Here is a 15,855-nt window from a genome sequence, read left to right on the forward strand (position 1 = left end):
CTCCTTGCTTGGTACAAAAACCAATTCAAATTCAAACTGATTACAATTCATGGTCCCCACAAGAGACATACCAGATTCCAAGCTGACAAGACCAGGCATTATACCTGATCTCGGGCTTGATTTTGGTCTAAAGGCTGAGAAGCAATAAACTCGCTTTTTCATATTCATAACGTCCCCTCAGCCTTGCTGTCTCAATTACATCTCCGCTCACATGGTCTTGAATACAGACAAGGCCATCTCCAACCACTTCCTTCTATACATCACCACCTACATGCCACGAACCACTTCCAACCCAACTTCCTTCTGCATCAGCCCACAAAACAAACTTTACCCCAACTCACTTACAATTGCACTTTCAAGTTGCCAACTGCTTACGTTTGGCCCTGATGCATTCTGACAACAGCCATTTCAAAGCAAGCAGCTTTGCTGATTAGGTTAATTGAATGTAATTTTCTTTCATCAACTTAAAATATCAGCAGATTAAGGACTCTTTGTTTTGTCAGTGAGTTTCTATAACCATCTTGATTGTAGACCACACAGTGCCTGAATGAATGATGACCCTTGGCTGTCAAGACTAAGCTCTGGACTTTGCTTCTTAAATTTCTCTACCTCTCTCGCTCCTCCTGTAAGTCAGTGTTCTTCAAACTTTTTTCCCGGGGACCCATTTTTACCATCCGGCCAACCTGTGCGCCCCACGCCGGCCGACCTGCGCGACCCAGGCCGGCCGACCTGCGCGACCCAGGCCGGCCGACCTGCGCGACCCAGGCCGGACGAACTGCGCGACCCAGGCCGGACGAACTGCGCGACCCAGGCCGGACGAACTGCGCGACCCAGGCCGGACGAACTGCGCGACCCAGGCCGGACGAACTGCGCGACCCACCATTTTCTCTTAACTTGTCTGCTGCTGACAAAAATGGAGGAAATGGTTTTGGGTCCCTTTGGCCCTCGTACTCGCTCCTCCAATGGAACCTGTTGGATGAAGGTGAAGCCTTCCGGTGTCGGAAAGTATGGAGTCTCCGTCTGTCCAAAGTTCTGCATTTTTTTTCTGGTAAAATTTTATCAAATAAACCACCCCCCCCCCCCGAACTTGTAAAAAACAAACAAAAGTAAAATGAATAAAATGAATAAATAAACCCCCCCCCCCGAACTTGTAAAACGAAAAGCTGCGATCGTTTTTTAAAAAAGCGACCGCACTGCGCATGCGAGCCGATGATCGGGCACGCATGCGTAGTGCGGCCACATTTTTTTTACATGTTCCTGGCCATTTTGAAGGCCGCTTGCAGCCGGCGTTTTTAACAACCGGCTGCTGCGGCTGTTGCGTGCAGATTTGGGCGATCGGAAGCGCCGCGACGGACGGCTCCACGACCCTCTCGCGGGTCGCGCCCCCGAGTTTGACAATGCCTGCTCTAAGTCACTCTTTCAAAGAAGATTTGGTCTGTTGTACTAATTCTTCCTTGTGTGGCTCAGTGGGCGCGATTCTCTGGCCACGTTGCGCTTGAGCGAGAGCACAATGCAGCCGGGGAATCCAGGGAGAGCCCTCCCATAGGTCTCCCGGCAGCCTCGCGAGATTCACCCAAGTCCCGCTAGGCATCGGATACGGACCTCCGGCCAAAAGGGGCGGGAACAAACGGTGCTCGCGGAAGCCGAGTAGGATGTAAACCTGTATAAGGCCTACCTACACAGGATCGACCTGCTTCCCTCGATTCAATGTGGACCATGCGGAGCGGCACCCGGGGATCTCCCGGGCCACTGGAGGCCCCTGGGTGATCAGGGTCAATGCAGGGTGGCCCCTGGTCCTCCCGCTGGAACATAGAACATAGAAAAATACAGCACAGAACAGGCCCTTCGGCCCACGATGTTGTGCCGAACCTTTGTCCTAGATTAATCATAGATTAACATTGAATTTACAGTGCAGAAGGAGGCCATTCGGCCCTTTGAGTCTGCACCGGCTCTTGGAAAGAGCACCCTACCCAAACTCAACACTTCCACCCAACACCAAGGGCAATTTGGACATTAAGGGCAATTTATCATTGGCCAATTCACCTAACCCGCACATCTTTGGACTGTGGGAGGAAACCGGAGCACCCGGAGGAAACCCACGCAGACACGGGGAGGACGTGCAGACTCCGCACAGACAGTGACCCAAGCCGGAATCGAACCTGGGACCCTGGAGCTGTGAAGCAATTGTGCTATCCACAATGCTACCGTGCTGCCCTTGAGAACAAATCTACACTATCATTTTACTGTAATCCATATACCTATCCAATAGCTGCTTGAAGGTCCCTAATGTTTCCGACTCAACTACTTCCACAGGCAGTGCATTCCATGCCCCCACTACTCTCTGGGTAAAGAACCTACCTCTGATATCCCTCTTATATCTTCCACCTTTCACCTTAAATTTATGTCCCCTTGTAATGGTTTGTTCCACCCGGGGAAAAAGTCTCTGACTGTCTACTCTATCTATTCCCCTGATCATCTTATAAACCTCTATCAAGTCGCCCCTCATCCTTCTCCGTTCTAATGAGAAAAGGCCTAGCACCCTCAACCTTTCCTCGTAAGACCTACTCTCCATTCCAGGCAACATCCTGGTAAATCTTCTTTGCACCTTTTCCAAAGCTTCCACATCCTTCCTAAAATGAGGCGACCAGAACTGTACACAGTACTCCAAATGTGGCCTTACCAAAGTTTTGTACAGCTGCATCATCACCTCACGGCTCTTAAATTCAATCCCTCTGTTAATGAACGCGAGCACACCATAGGCCTTCTTCACAGCTCTATCCACTTGAGTGGCAACTTTCAAAGATGTATGAACACAGACCCCAAGATCTCTCTGCTCCTCCACATTGCCAAGAACTCTACCGTTAACCCTGTATTCCGCATTCATATTTGTCCTTCCAAAATGGACAACCTCACACTTTTCAGGGTTAAACTCCATCTGCCACTTCTCAGCCCAGCTCTGCATCCTATCTATGTCTCTTTGCAGCCGACAACAGCCCTCCTTACTATCCAAAACTCCACCAATCTTCGTATCGTCTGCAAATTTACTGACCCACCCTTCAACTCCCTCATCCAAGTCATTAATGAAAATCACAAACAGCAGAGGACCCAGAACTGATCCCTGCGGTACGCCACTGGTAACTGGGATCCAGGCTGAATATTTGCCATCCACCACCACTCTCTGACTTCTATCGGTTAGCCAGTTCGTTATCCAACTGGCCAAATTTCCCACTATCCCATGCCTCCTTACTTTCTGCATAAGCCTACCATGGGGAACTTTATCAAATGCCTTACTAAAATCCATGTACACTACATCCACTGCTTTACCTTCATCCACATGCTTGGTCACCTCCTCAAAGAATTCAATAAGATTTGTAAGGCAAGACCTACCCCTCACAAATCCGTGCTGACTATCCCTAATCAAGCAGTGTCTTTCCAGATGCTCAGAAATCCTATCCTTCAGTACCCTTTCCATTACTTTGCCTACCACCGAAGTAAGACTAACTGGCCTGTAATTCCCAGGGTTATCCCTAGTCCCTTTTTTGAACAGGGGTACGACATTCGCCACTCTCCAATCCCCTGGTACCACCCCTGTTGACAGTGAGGACGAAAAGATCATTGCCAACTGCTCTGCAATTTCATCTCTTGCTTCCCATAGAATCCTTGGATATATCCCGTCAGGCCCGGGGGACTTGTCTATCCTCAAGTTTTTCAAAATGCCCAACACATCTTCCTTCCTAACAAGTATTTCCTCGAGCTTACCAATCTGTTTCACACTGTCCTCTCCAACAATATCGCCCCTCTCATTTGTGAATACAGAAGAAAAGTACTCGTTCAAGACCTCTCCTATCTCTTCAGACTCAATACACAATCTCCCGCTACTGTCCTTGATCGGACCTACCCTCGCTCTAGTCATTCTCATATTTCTCACATATGTGAGAACGTGAACACTTTGACACTGCCACCCTGGTTCTGCAATCCCGGCACTGCCAAGGTGCCCGGGTGGCATTGCCAAGCTGGCAGGAGCACTGCCTGGGTGCCAGTGCAAGGGTGCCAAGGTTCCACCGCTAAGGGTCAGGGGCCAAGGGGGCCATGCCCATGAAAGGAGAGTGGAGGTGGGGTTTGAAGGGTGGGCCTCTGGGAAGTTGGGGTGGGGATGGGGGTGACAGGTGGGGTCCTGGAAGGGGGGTTGCTGCAAGAGGGCTTGAGGGGGTGTGGGCTGAAGAGGGGGGTCCCCAGGTCGCGGGGTGTCCTCACTTGAGGATGTGGGGTAGTGTAGGGGCTTTTCACAGTAACTTCATTTGAAGCCTACTTGTGACAATAAGCAATTTTCATTTCATTTCATTTTCATGTGTGTGGGAGGTGACATTGCCCATGGTGGGGGTGTCCCACAGGCTCACATAGAGATTGGGGCACCTTCTCAAAATGCAGTCCGATCTCTGCGTTCAGCTCCCCAGTGCTAAAAAAAATTCAAAGTGTGGGCTAAAACGGTGAGAAACTCCCCAGGGCCCAAAAAAGTGACTACGTCATTGAATAGCGGTGGGGAACGCGCCGACAGAGCGGGCGGGAAACTCCCTGAAAAACCCGCCACAAATTAACTTAGAGATTGTTGGGAGAATCGCGCCCAGTGTCAAATTCTTGTTGGATTGCACAGCTGTGAGGGGCCATGGAACATTTTACTATATTAAAGACGCTAGGTAAACGCAAGTTGTTGTTACATGTTAGCTTCTCATTTCAATGCACTTTTTCTTTGAAGAGAGCCTATTTAAGTCAGTAAGCCTGGCCCATGAAGGAACCCCGCAGCTTAGAGACACAAATCCCCCCGTTTTACATCTTCCATAGAAACAGTGAACCTGCCACAAAGTGAGCAGGTGAATAACCTGTTCCCACGGGCACCCATTTGTAATCCTGAAACGTATTGGAGCCTATTCAAGATACTGTTAATAATTCATCTTTATCTGAGAACTCAATGTCAGTTAATGCGAAAGGTCAGTGCCATTTGTGGGGAAACAATGCAGCCGTGGCAGGATCATGCATTAAAATTAACTTTTTAAAGACACAAATTCATAACTGCGCTCTTTGATAAAAAGCTAACTTGATGTGTGAAAAGCTTTGTGAATAACGATGAGGGAAAGATCAAAGCGTGTTACTTTGCACAGAGCACATGTTTAGAATATGTTTAATTACTTTGAGCTGTTGCAGTTTATACAGTGCCGGATGATAAACACGAAAAACACTTTCCTTGAGTTCTAGCGAGGTTGCTGCAAGATCTTTGCGCTTTTCTGAGAATTGAGAATAAACTGAGAACGTCAGCATACATTTCCATTTGTCCAAAACCTGCTCACAATACTGGAGCAGATTTTCACCTATTCAAAATGTCTACTTAACGTTGCCTTCGTTGACAAGTCAATAAAGTGACAATGCTCACAAATTCAAAAGATCTGTCTGTGTTTGTAACAACATGATTAATATCTGTCAATATGTTGTTGCAGTTAATTAAGCAAGATATGGCTGCAGTATATTAAAAACGGTCCCGATTACTATATTTAGCTGATAGCACAGGACTCAGTTGGTAAAATACCCTTGTGTCTGATTCAGAAAATTGTGGGTTTAAGTCCCACTCCAGAGACTTGAGCACATCATCTTGGCTCGCACATCAGTGCAGGACTGAGAGAGTACTGCACTGTTAGAAGTGCCACCTTTTGGATGAGTAATTAAACGGAGGTCTGTCTGGCTTCTCAGATGAACAGGGAAAATCCCACAGCACGATCAAAAAGGAATTCTCCTAGTAAATATCTATCCCTCAGCCAATAAATATTTCGAATGGATTCTGATCAGTGAGTTTGTTGCTGTTTGTGTTATTGCCTCTTTCTGAGAGGTTCTTCCTGGTTGCTCATCTCAATACTTGGGAAATTCTAGATGAAAGGGGCAAGACCCATTACACAAAGGTACACCCATGTTTTCAAAACATGAAAACATGAGGAGGGGTGAGAAAAGTTGTCACTTAGTGACCAAGTGATACCAAGCAAGGGATTTAAGAGGTTTAAGTCTGCAGATAAGCGGAGGGAAATCAGGAGCTGCACCATTTTGAGATCCTGAAAATGAAACGGGTAGGGCACAACGAGTCTTAAGCAAAAACAGAGAACAATTCCGATGCATAGGCTTGAGGTTCTGTAAATACAGGTTGCTGATACGTGGAAACATTTGTTTGAACATGCCCACATTGTGAGAGCAATGTGATTGAGAGAAGATTTTCCCTGGATGGGTAAGTTTTCACAATAAATAACTTCAGCAATAATTTTTTGTAAAAATTCTAATGGAAGCCAGAGGGACTTGCACTCATACTCCCTCCTGGTCATGTCAAGAGGATGTCTCTACAAATCACTGCTTATCAGGTGACAGCTGCAGTGCAGTATTTCATAGGGAGAGATGTTTGAAAAATAATGCAGCCATCAAAAACCCCTTCTGGAAACACAGAACCTTTGTTCAAATTGAAACAAAATTCGACTCAGTAAAGTTTTACCACATCAATCATATTGAATGGCATGGTCGAGAGTCGTTAATAAATGGAACCCCATAGCCCTTCAGTCTCTGTAATTGTGGCCATGTGCTGACAAATCTAGGTTCGCTCAATAAGACTCAAACATGCACGAAACATACACATGGGACTCGACAGCTAATCAGGTTACTGACACCAAAAGGTGTTCTCCCAACACAGGGGTGCAATCCAGGGCTCGTTATTTCACAAAACAAAATATTAGGACAGCTCATATTATTGAGGGTTGAAGAGAATCGTATCCGTTTACTACCATCTGATGTCTCTAGAAGTGCATTTGCACTATCTACTGACAGCACATCAGCATTGCTCAAACATTCCTTTATTTAATTAAAGGAAATACATAACTTGGGGCAACCTGAGACTTGATACCTGCTACATATTTGACCTGTTGAGGTCACGCATCAGTTCTAAAGTTTGAATAAGTTCCTGTACTTTGTTAAAACAGTTAACCATTTATTATCAGTGAACTGCTACTTTTTTTTAAAAATGGTTTTGGTTGCCATATAAATTACTTTGTGCATAAAGCAGTATTCGGCTTCCGAGAAGTACTTGATGTTCTCACGCTTCTATGTCTTATAGGGGGAAAAACAACAATGGAAGCTTCAAATTACTGCCTATTGAACAAATTGACATTTTCCCAGGCCAATCAGGAATAAAAAGCGTCACTAAAAGTACAAAAACGCAAGAAAGAGGTTTATTATTTATCAGCTTTAGCAAAAAATCTCAGCCTTCGGACTTGAAATTTTCATGGGCTATCGTCTGAATCATAGCATTTAGCAAAATTCATACACTCCCTACAATGCAGAAAAGGCCATTCGACCCACTCCGAAAGAGCACCCTACCTAGACCCACTCCCCTGCCCTATTCCCGTAACCCCACACATTGATTGTGGCCAATCCACCTAACCTGCACATCTGTGGGAGGAAACCGGAGCACCTGGAGGAAACCCACGCAGACATGGGGAGAACATGCAAACTCCACACAGACAGTCACCCAAGGCCACAATTGAACCCCGGTCCCTGACGCTGTGAGGCGCAATTCTTAAAACGCCAGCACTGAGATCACCAAAGGAGCATTCCCCAAACCCAGTGAACTTGAAATGACCATGTGACTATCTGCAGGTCAAGCGAGACACGCTTTGGCACAGCGTGATGAGCCAAATGTTACAATAACCAATTAAGAACAAACTTGCATTTTTTTTTTTACATCCTTTATCACAACCTCAAGAAATTACAAAGTGTTTGACAAAAAAACAAATCAAGAATTTAGATGCTTCTGAATTCCGAGTCTGGAATTTGGATAAATATTAGATACAACCACCCAGATTTTGCCACCAGTAGTGAACAAACAGCATCTGCCAGCCTACTGAGTTACTGTGGGATTTTCCACAGGAATTTGCTGTGATTAGACAACAAGTTTGGTGTAGCACCTGCTCCAGAGGATCTGGCACCAATGTGAACACGGTTAGCAACTGCATCTCTCTGACAAAAAGCAACGAGAGGGAAATGGAGATGGGATAGAGACTGAGACGAAAAGTAAAAAAAAACTTTAGAAAAATCTCCAACAACAGTTAAAACCTGAAGGAATCAGACTTTGCACACGTGCAGTAGTTAGTTTTCAGGGCCAAGGAGCGTGTCCAGCGGCAATTAAGACTCAACGTTACCACTAAAACATTTAACTGAATGGATAAGCCCTAAGTGGGGTAACTAGTTCCATGTATTTTAATGCTGAGTCTTTTGATGAGATACAGATGTAGTGAAGCTCTTCGAGGTGTCAGGCAACTTTGACAACAACTTCCTGATTTCAGAATTTTCTGCACATGTAGATGCAGAAAATTGCTGTCCAACTGACACTTTAGTAATGGTGAGAACTGTTAGACTTAGAGCCTTAGCATTAAACCGACGGCAGAATCTGGCCTTGGGTCTTCTGTTGAATACATTTTTAGTTGAACAAAATGCAGGACCAGTGTATGTTTTGCATCAAGTTCATGACAACAGTGCTGAAGTTTGGAGACTGTCTGTACCATGCACATTTTCAACCTTCCTTTGGAGCTTATCTATTCAGGTTTTAAATTGAAATATTGAAACCAGCTGGAACTCCACCTCGGAAACCTTTCAAAAAAATTAACACACTATCTCTGACCAGCTATCTCTTAGTTAAGTTAAATTAAAAGTTTTGTTATTCAGCTTAAAAACAGGCTTGGATTTCTACATCACCTTTCATAACCTCAGGACATCCCACAGTGCTCCACAGCCAATTAGGTACTTTTTATATAATGTAGGAAATTTGGTAGACAGTTCATGCAAAGCAACAGCAATCCGATAACGAACAAGGTAATCTGTTCATGTGATGTGGATTGAGGGATAAATATTGGCCAAGACACCAGGGAGAAATTCTCTGCTCTTCTTTGAAATAGTGCGAGGAGGTCTTTTACATCCACCCATGAGGGCTGAACGGGCCTTGGTTTTAATGTTTCATCCGAAATCGGCGCCACAGCAGCCGGGACTCGGGTTCAATTCAGGCCTTAGGTGACTGTGTCTGTGGAGTTTGCACGTTCCCCCTGTGTCTGCGTGGGCTTCCTCCGGTTTCCTCCCACAGTCTAAAGATGTGCATGTCAGGTGGATTGGCCATGGCCAATGCACGGGGTTACAGGGATGGGGCAGGGGAGTGGGCCTAGGTAGGTGCTCTTTCAGAGGGCCGGTGCAGATTTGATGGGTTGAATGGTCTCCTTCTGCACTGTAGAGATTCTACGGGTTCTATATTACTCATTCCTTATGCGCTCTACCTTTCCCCTGATTGGCCTTTGTGTTGCAGCCGTAAATCCGGGAAAAAGACAATCACAGGTCATCCCCCGAATGGCTGCCACCCCGGATCTCAGCACAAACAAAATCTCCTACCCACCACTCTGCCTTTAAGTAACTCAATACACCAAAAGGAAACTTCAATATGATGATAATAAACACTATTATTGAAATAATGGCAACTGGACTTGAATAATGTATGAATAAATAATTATATATTGACGTAATGGGGCTCAGGAGTTCGGGCAGTGATGGGCAACCTGAGCTAGTCAATGTGCCGCATGAGTGACGCACCTTCATCTGAGTGGGCCGCAAAATCAGGCTTCTGCACTAACTATAAAATACATTTAATACACACTGAATATTTCACTACAAATTTTACATTGAATCATTTATATATTAATCATTTATATATTAATAAAACTATCAACGTCAAATGGTAAATACAAAAGAAACATTTACACCTTGGGCGCAGAGGGAGTGTATGGCTCTCACTGTCAATGTGGTGAGCAATCAGCACACACGTCACTCCACCCGCCCTTCTTTACGTGTGAATCACCAGTAGGAAAAAAACTACGCGGATGGAAATCAGCGGAACATGGCAACCCTGTGTGTGGGCAGCGGTCAACAAAATGTCTCCTAGGCCGGACTCAGAACCCCGATGGGCCACGTGTTACCCACCACTGGAGGAGGCCATCCCACAGTGCTCACTGGTTTATTTACCATGACTTACAAAGAGTTAGCTTTCTGTACAATTCGGGCAAATATTAGATCATGTCAAAAAATAAGTTTAAAATGAGGGCGGCACGGTGGCACAGTAGTTAGCACTGCAGCCTCATGATGCCGAGGGCTCGGGTGCGATCCCGGCCCCGGGTCACTGTCTGTGTGGAGTCTGCACGCTCTCCCCATGTCTGCGTGGATTTACTCCGGGTGCTCCGGTTTCCTCCCACAAGTCTTAAAAGACGTGCTGTTCGGAAATTTGGACATTCTGAATTCTCCCTCCGTGTACCTGTCATGTGAGAGCGCCTTTAAGAAATGGATGTTTACGCAATGTACCTTTAAGAAAATGCAGTGATGTCAGAGTGTGGGTGGAGCTGGGTTTTAGATCAGCCATTTTGCAGTTTTATAGTTTCAGTTTTGAGGAAAAGAGCTTGGGTGTGTGTCTGTGTTTGCAGTGAGCTGGATTTGCTGTGATCTCTGCCATGAAAGACTATCTCTGGATCATTTGGGTGATTTAAACTCGTAATAGTAAAGCCTTTAACCTGATGTGTTTCTGTTTAAAGGTGTTAAGTCTCTCTTGGATGTTGAAAGGAATAACTGAAGAATTATTTAGTGTTGTAATGTTTTCGGGGTTATCTTTGAAGTAAGGGGTGTTAAGAGATCCAATGTTTATTTAAGAGGTTAAGTTGAATTCATGGAATAAACATGGTTTTGTGTTTAAAAACCCACGTGTCCATAATTGTAATCCCATACCTGGGGAACAAGCAGTGTGCTCGGAAAAGCAACAAATAGCATTAAAGGGCGAGGTTGGTTGAACTCCATGATACATTTTGGGGTTCTGAAAACGCCTCTCCCATAACATACCCGAACAGGCGCCGGAATGTGGCGAGCAGGGGATTTTCACAGTAACTTCATTGCAGTGTTATTGTAAGTCTACTTGCGACAATAAGGATTATTATTAATTACCCCTTAATTGGAAAAAATATAATTGGGCACCTTAAATTCATAAAAAATAGGGGATGGTATTGGGATAGTGTTGGGGGGAGGAGGGAGGAGAAGTGGAGGTGAATTTTGAGCAACTTATTATGGAATATAACATTAAAGAGTACTTCCTTGGAATGGCAAACAGCTTTGCATTGCCACTCTGTGCCTAATTTAAAAAAATGTTTATTACAATGTTTTCATTAGAAACAAAATAATAGAAAACAATTGAAGCTCCAATGCCAAAGAACAAGACAAACCACCAAAAGCACAGATTAGCTTAACCCCACAAAACTAAACTAAACCCCGTAACAACTGATGGTGATGAGCTCTTTAAAGCCAGCAGCTTATTAATAAATTCCGTATTGTCCCAGTTTGGAGCACAGATATGAACCAGAACCGCCGAGGTGCCCACCAGAGACCCACAGACACCAACATGTCTGCCATTGGGGTCGGCCAGGATCGTAGCGGCAGAAAACTGAACCTTTTTATTGATTAATATAGCTGCACCCAGGGCCCTACCATCAAAGCCCGAACGGAAAACATGTCCCACCCACACCTTCCGCAACAGGTCTCTGCAGAAACGCCACGCCGGTATTTAGACTCTTGAGTAAATACCCTCGACCTTTTCACTGGGCCATTCAACCCCCTGACATTCCAGGTGACCAACCAAATTGGCTCCCCCCCCGATCCGGAGACTTCACCTGATGAAGGCGCAGCGCTCCGAAAGTTGGTGATTTCAAATAAACCTGTTGGAGTTTAACCTGGTGTTTTGAGACCTCCTATAATAATAATACAGCAGATTCTGGAGTGCCAACCCCACTTTCTGTTTTTGCCTCTGTCAAAGAGCCCTCTTTACCCTCGGCATCCTCCCCATCCATAGGAGCTCTGAGATCAATGCCTCCACCCTCCAGAAAAAGACCTTCGGGAGAAAGATCGGGATAGTCTGAAAGACAAACAGGAACCTTAGCAGTACATTCAACTTCACAACCTGCACCCTCCCCGTTAGGGTCAAGTGCAAAGTATCTCGTCTTTTGAAATCCCCCGTAACCTCCTCCATTAACACCGTCAAATTCCACCTGTACATTGTGGCCCACTCACGCTTCACCGGAATCCCCAAATACCTAATCCTCTCTCTAGCAACCTTAAACAGAAACACCTCCAAATTGGCCTCCCGTCCCGCCAGGCTCACCGGAAACACGTCGCTCTTCCCAACATTCAACCTCTTCCCGGAGAAGGCCCTAACCTCTCCAACAGTTGCATGATCCTGCCCATACTCTCCAGTGGGTCCGATACAAACAACAACAGGTTTGTCTGCGTACAACGACACTCGGTGCTCCCTGCCCCCCCTCACAATCCTTCGCCACTCAACAGATCCCCAAAGGGCCATCGCCAAAGGTTCAATCGCCAATGCGAATAACAGGGTCACAGCGGACACCCATGCCTCATTCCTCTGTGTAATCCAAAACTTTGGTGAACTCATCTCATTCATGCGCACGCTTGACACCAGGCACACATACAACAGACACCCCCACGCCACAAATTTCAGCCCAAACTCAAACCTTCCCAGAATCTCAAACAAGTACCCCCACTCCCGCGATCAAAGACCTTCTCTGTATCCATAGAAACAATAACCTCTGGCCTCTGGCACCTGGCCCCCTGAAGGAGGCATAACTACATTTAACAGCCTCCAGATGTTACCGAAGAGCTGCGTGCCCTTCACAAATTTATAAAAAATAGGGTATGGTATTGGGATAGTGGTTTGATCTTCAGAAACCACCCCGGCACACACCCCTCCATCCTCCCCACCAATACTTTCACATCTGTATTCAACGAGATGGGCCTGTACAACCCACTCCAGTGGATCCTTCCCCTTCTTCAGAATCAGTGTAATCGACGCTTGTGTCAATGTCTCTGGCAACTTTCCCCTCTCCATCCACCACCTCACTAATCATGCCCAACAAGTGGGGTGGCAAATCTGTTGCGAACACCTGATAAAACTCCGCCTGAAAGCCATCCGGCCCCGGGGCGTTCCCCGACTGCATTCTCCTGATACTGTCTATCACCTCCCTCAACCCCGGTGGCTGGCTACATGTGCCTTTAGTGTTTTGTTGGTCCTCTCCAACACCAAACAGATGGGAGCCAAGGCCTCTTCCATCGATTTGCGGAGGTGCCCCGACACAACCTGCCAGGGTTTGCCCAATTCTGTCGGCAAAGTGCTCATAAGCTTCTCGGCCATGAGTGGGGTGGCCGGAGACGCGAGGCTGCCTCCGCCATTTTTTCCACCAATGAGCCTCGAGAGGCCTCCGACTGGGTCGACGAACTTCTACTTTCAGCCGTTTTTTTCCTCTGGGTTTTCAGGGCATTTCACCTATGTAGGTACTTTGTCCCATTAAATATGCGGATTTTTAAACAAAAATACCCTCTGAAACTCAGTGAAATGGTCTAAAAGGTACAGTATTCTTGTAGGAGCCATTTCATGCACCCGAAGTCCAGCCTAATTTTTTTTTTGTATTCCTTCGGAGGATGCGGGCCTGGTTGTATGGATGTATTGCCCATCCCTAATTGCCCTTGAACTGAGTGGTTTGCTAGCACATTTCCGAGGGCATTTGAGAGTCAACCACATTGCTGTGGGTCTGGAGTCACATGTAGGCCAGACCAGGTAAGGACGACAGGTTTCCTTCCCTAAAAGACATTAGTGAACCAGATGGGTTTTTACGACAATCGACAATGGTTTCATGGTCATCGTTAAGACTTTTACTGAATTCAGATTTCACCATCTGCTGTGGTGGGATTTGAACCTGGGTCCCCATTGTATTATTTTGGGTCTCTGAACTGCTAGCCTACTACGCCACGGTCTCCCCTAAATTACCTACGTGAAATTTCTTCCATGCCAGTCTCGCTCTACCTTCCAACTCAGGCCGGGCTGGATCCAAGCTGCACATCTTTGGACTTGTGGGAGGAAACCGGATCACCCGGAGGAATCCCACGCAGACACGGGGAGAAAGTGCAAACTCCACACAGTCACCCAAGGCTGGAATCAAACTCGGGTCCCTGGCGTTGTGAGGCAACAGTGCTAACCACTGTGCCACTCGAAGTTAGATGAGAATTTTTATGATCAACTATATGTGTAACACAGCCAAAACCACATGAAGTTTGTGATTTAAATCGCATTTTCAGATGGTCCCCAGTGCAGCGAAATTTCCCAAGAGGAGGTTTGCTCTTCTGGACAATTGTCATGCAAACCCTTAACCGTTGAACTTCCCAGAGGGATTCCCAAAGCGCATCTTTGGAGCAACCCCCAAATCGGAGGCTGGGGTGCTCGGAGGTTCCAGTGTTACCATGTACAACCAAACTACTGTGAATCTTATCAACTTGGTGTGGGCAACACGAGGAAAATTCGAGCAGTGGACTCAATGGGACCGGAAATCCAAAACCGGTGTTTTCATTGATCTCAAATTGCACAATCGAGGAGGAAATCTGAATCCACGTGGTGATTCTTGAAAGATCCCAGGAGCTGCGCTGCAATATTTGTGCAGTGAGCCTATGCAGAAATTCTGGAATGCTCCTAATTATAAGTGTATCCCAAGAAATTAATCTGAAATATGAAGTCTCGGGATTAGTAAATCTCTTGCATGCAGCAGGAAGGTTTTTTTCCACATCTACCAAGAACTAGAGAAGAATAACAATGACCTGCACTCAAGTAACATCTTTAACATAGTACGGCACGCTCAGGAACTCCACAGGACTGTAATCAGATAAAGGTTGACACCAAACCAAACAAGATGGCATTAGGAGCAATGACTAAAGGCTTGGTTGAGGAAATAAATTTTAAGGGTCATTTTACAGGAGGGGAAAAAGGGTAGATTGACGGAGAGGTTTAGGGTCTTGGCAGCGGAAGGCATGGCTGCCAGTGGTGGAATGATTAAAATATGGGAAACACAAGAGGTCAGAATTGGATACTTGTGCGGCTGGAAGAGGTTACAGAGGTAGGGAGGGACGAGGCCATGGAGGGATTTGAAAATTTATGAGATAACGGTATAATCTTAAGACTGCATGACTGCAACAAGTTCAAAACTGTAACCGTGCTACCATCTAGTGGCAACATTTAAACATCACACACAGTTCAATTTCACTGAGTGATCACATTTTACGTTAACAAGCACAGTCTTAATTCTAAAACATGGCTCTTTATCGAGATCTCAGCTGAAAAGGGTTTTTTGGTTAAATAATTTCAGGTTTGAATTTGACCTCTTTGTTATCACGTGTCGTGGAGCAGAGGCAGAGCAATGGCTGAATCGGCGGTGCTAGATTTCGCCACCAGGTTATTTGGGAGTTATCAAAGCGCTGCCTTTCAGTAGAAGGATTCAACAAATCCATAGCAGGTTTGTGGAATGAGCTGGAAAAATACTTTCAGTGCAGCTCATTTAGTTCAGCCATGAACCCAAACGTCAGCCCTTATCTGGAAGTGCTGTCTAGCTCAAATAAGGTTCTCATAGTATTGAGGGAGCATATTGGTTGGAGTCTTGTCTGTTACTCAAATAAATGAAATGAAAATCGCTTATTGTCACAAGTAGGCTTCAAATGAAGTTACTGTGAAAAGCCCCTAGTCGCCACATTCCGGCGCCTGTTCGGGGAGGCTGTTACGGGAATTGAACCGTGCTGCTGGCCTGCCTTGGTCTGCTTTCAAAGCCAGCGATTTAGCCCTGTGCTAAACAGCCTAAATTAGCAGGTGTTGCTGCTCTGCTCGCAGTCGCCTGCATCATTGGCAGTGCAGAACTCCAATTAACTGCAGTA

At 45.9% G+C, this 15,855-nt stretch overlaps 1 protein-coding gene across 2 annotated transcripts in view; it reads right to left on the minus strand.

The window, feature by feature from the left end:
- mrpl13 (mitochondrial ribosomal protein L13) overlaps positions 1–15,855 on the minus strand; it is a 115,244-nt gene that overhangs the window by 94,882 nt on the left and 4,507 nt on the right. The window lies entirely within an intron of this gene.

This window comes from Scyliorhinus torazame, chromosome 11, assembly GCF_047496885.1.
Source record: "Scyliorhinus torazame isolate Kashiwa2021f chromosome 11, sScyTor2.1, whole genome shotgun sequence".
NCBI lineage: Eukaryota > Metazoa > Chordata > Chondrichthyes > Carcharhiniformes > Scyliorhinidae > Scyliorhinus > Scyliorhinus torazame.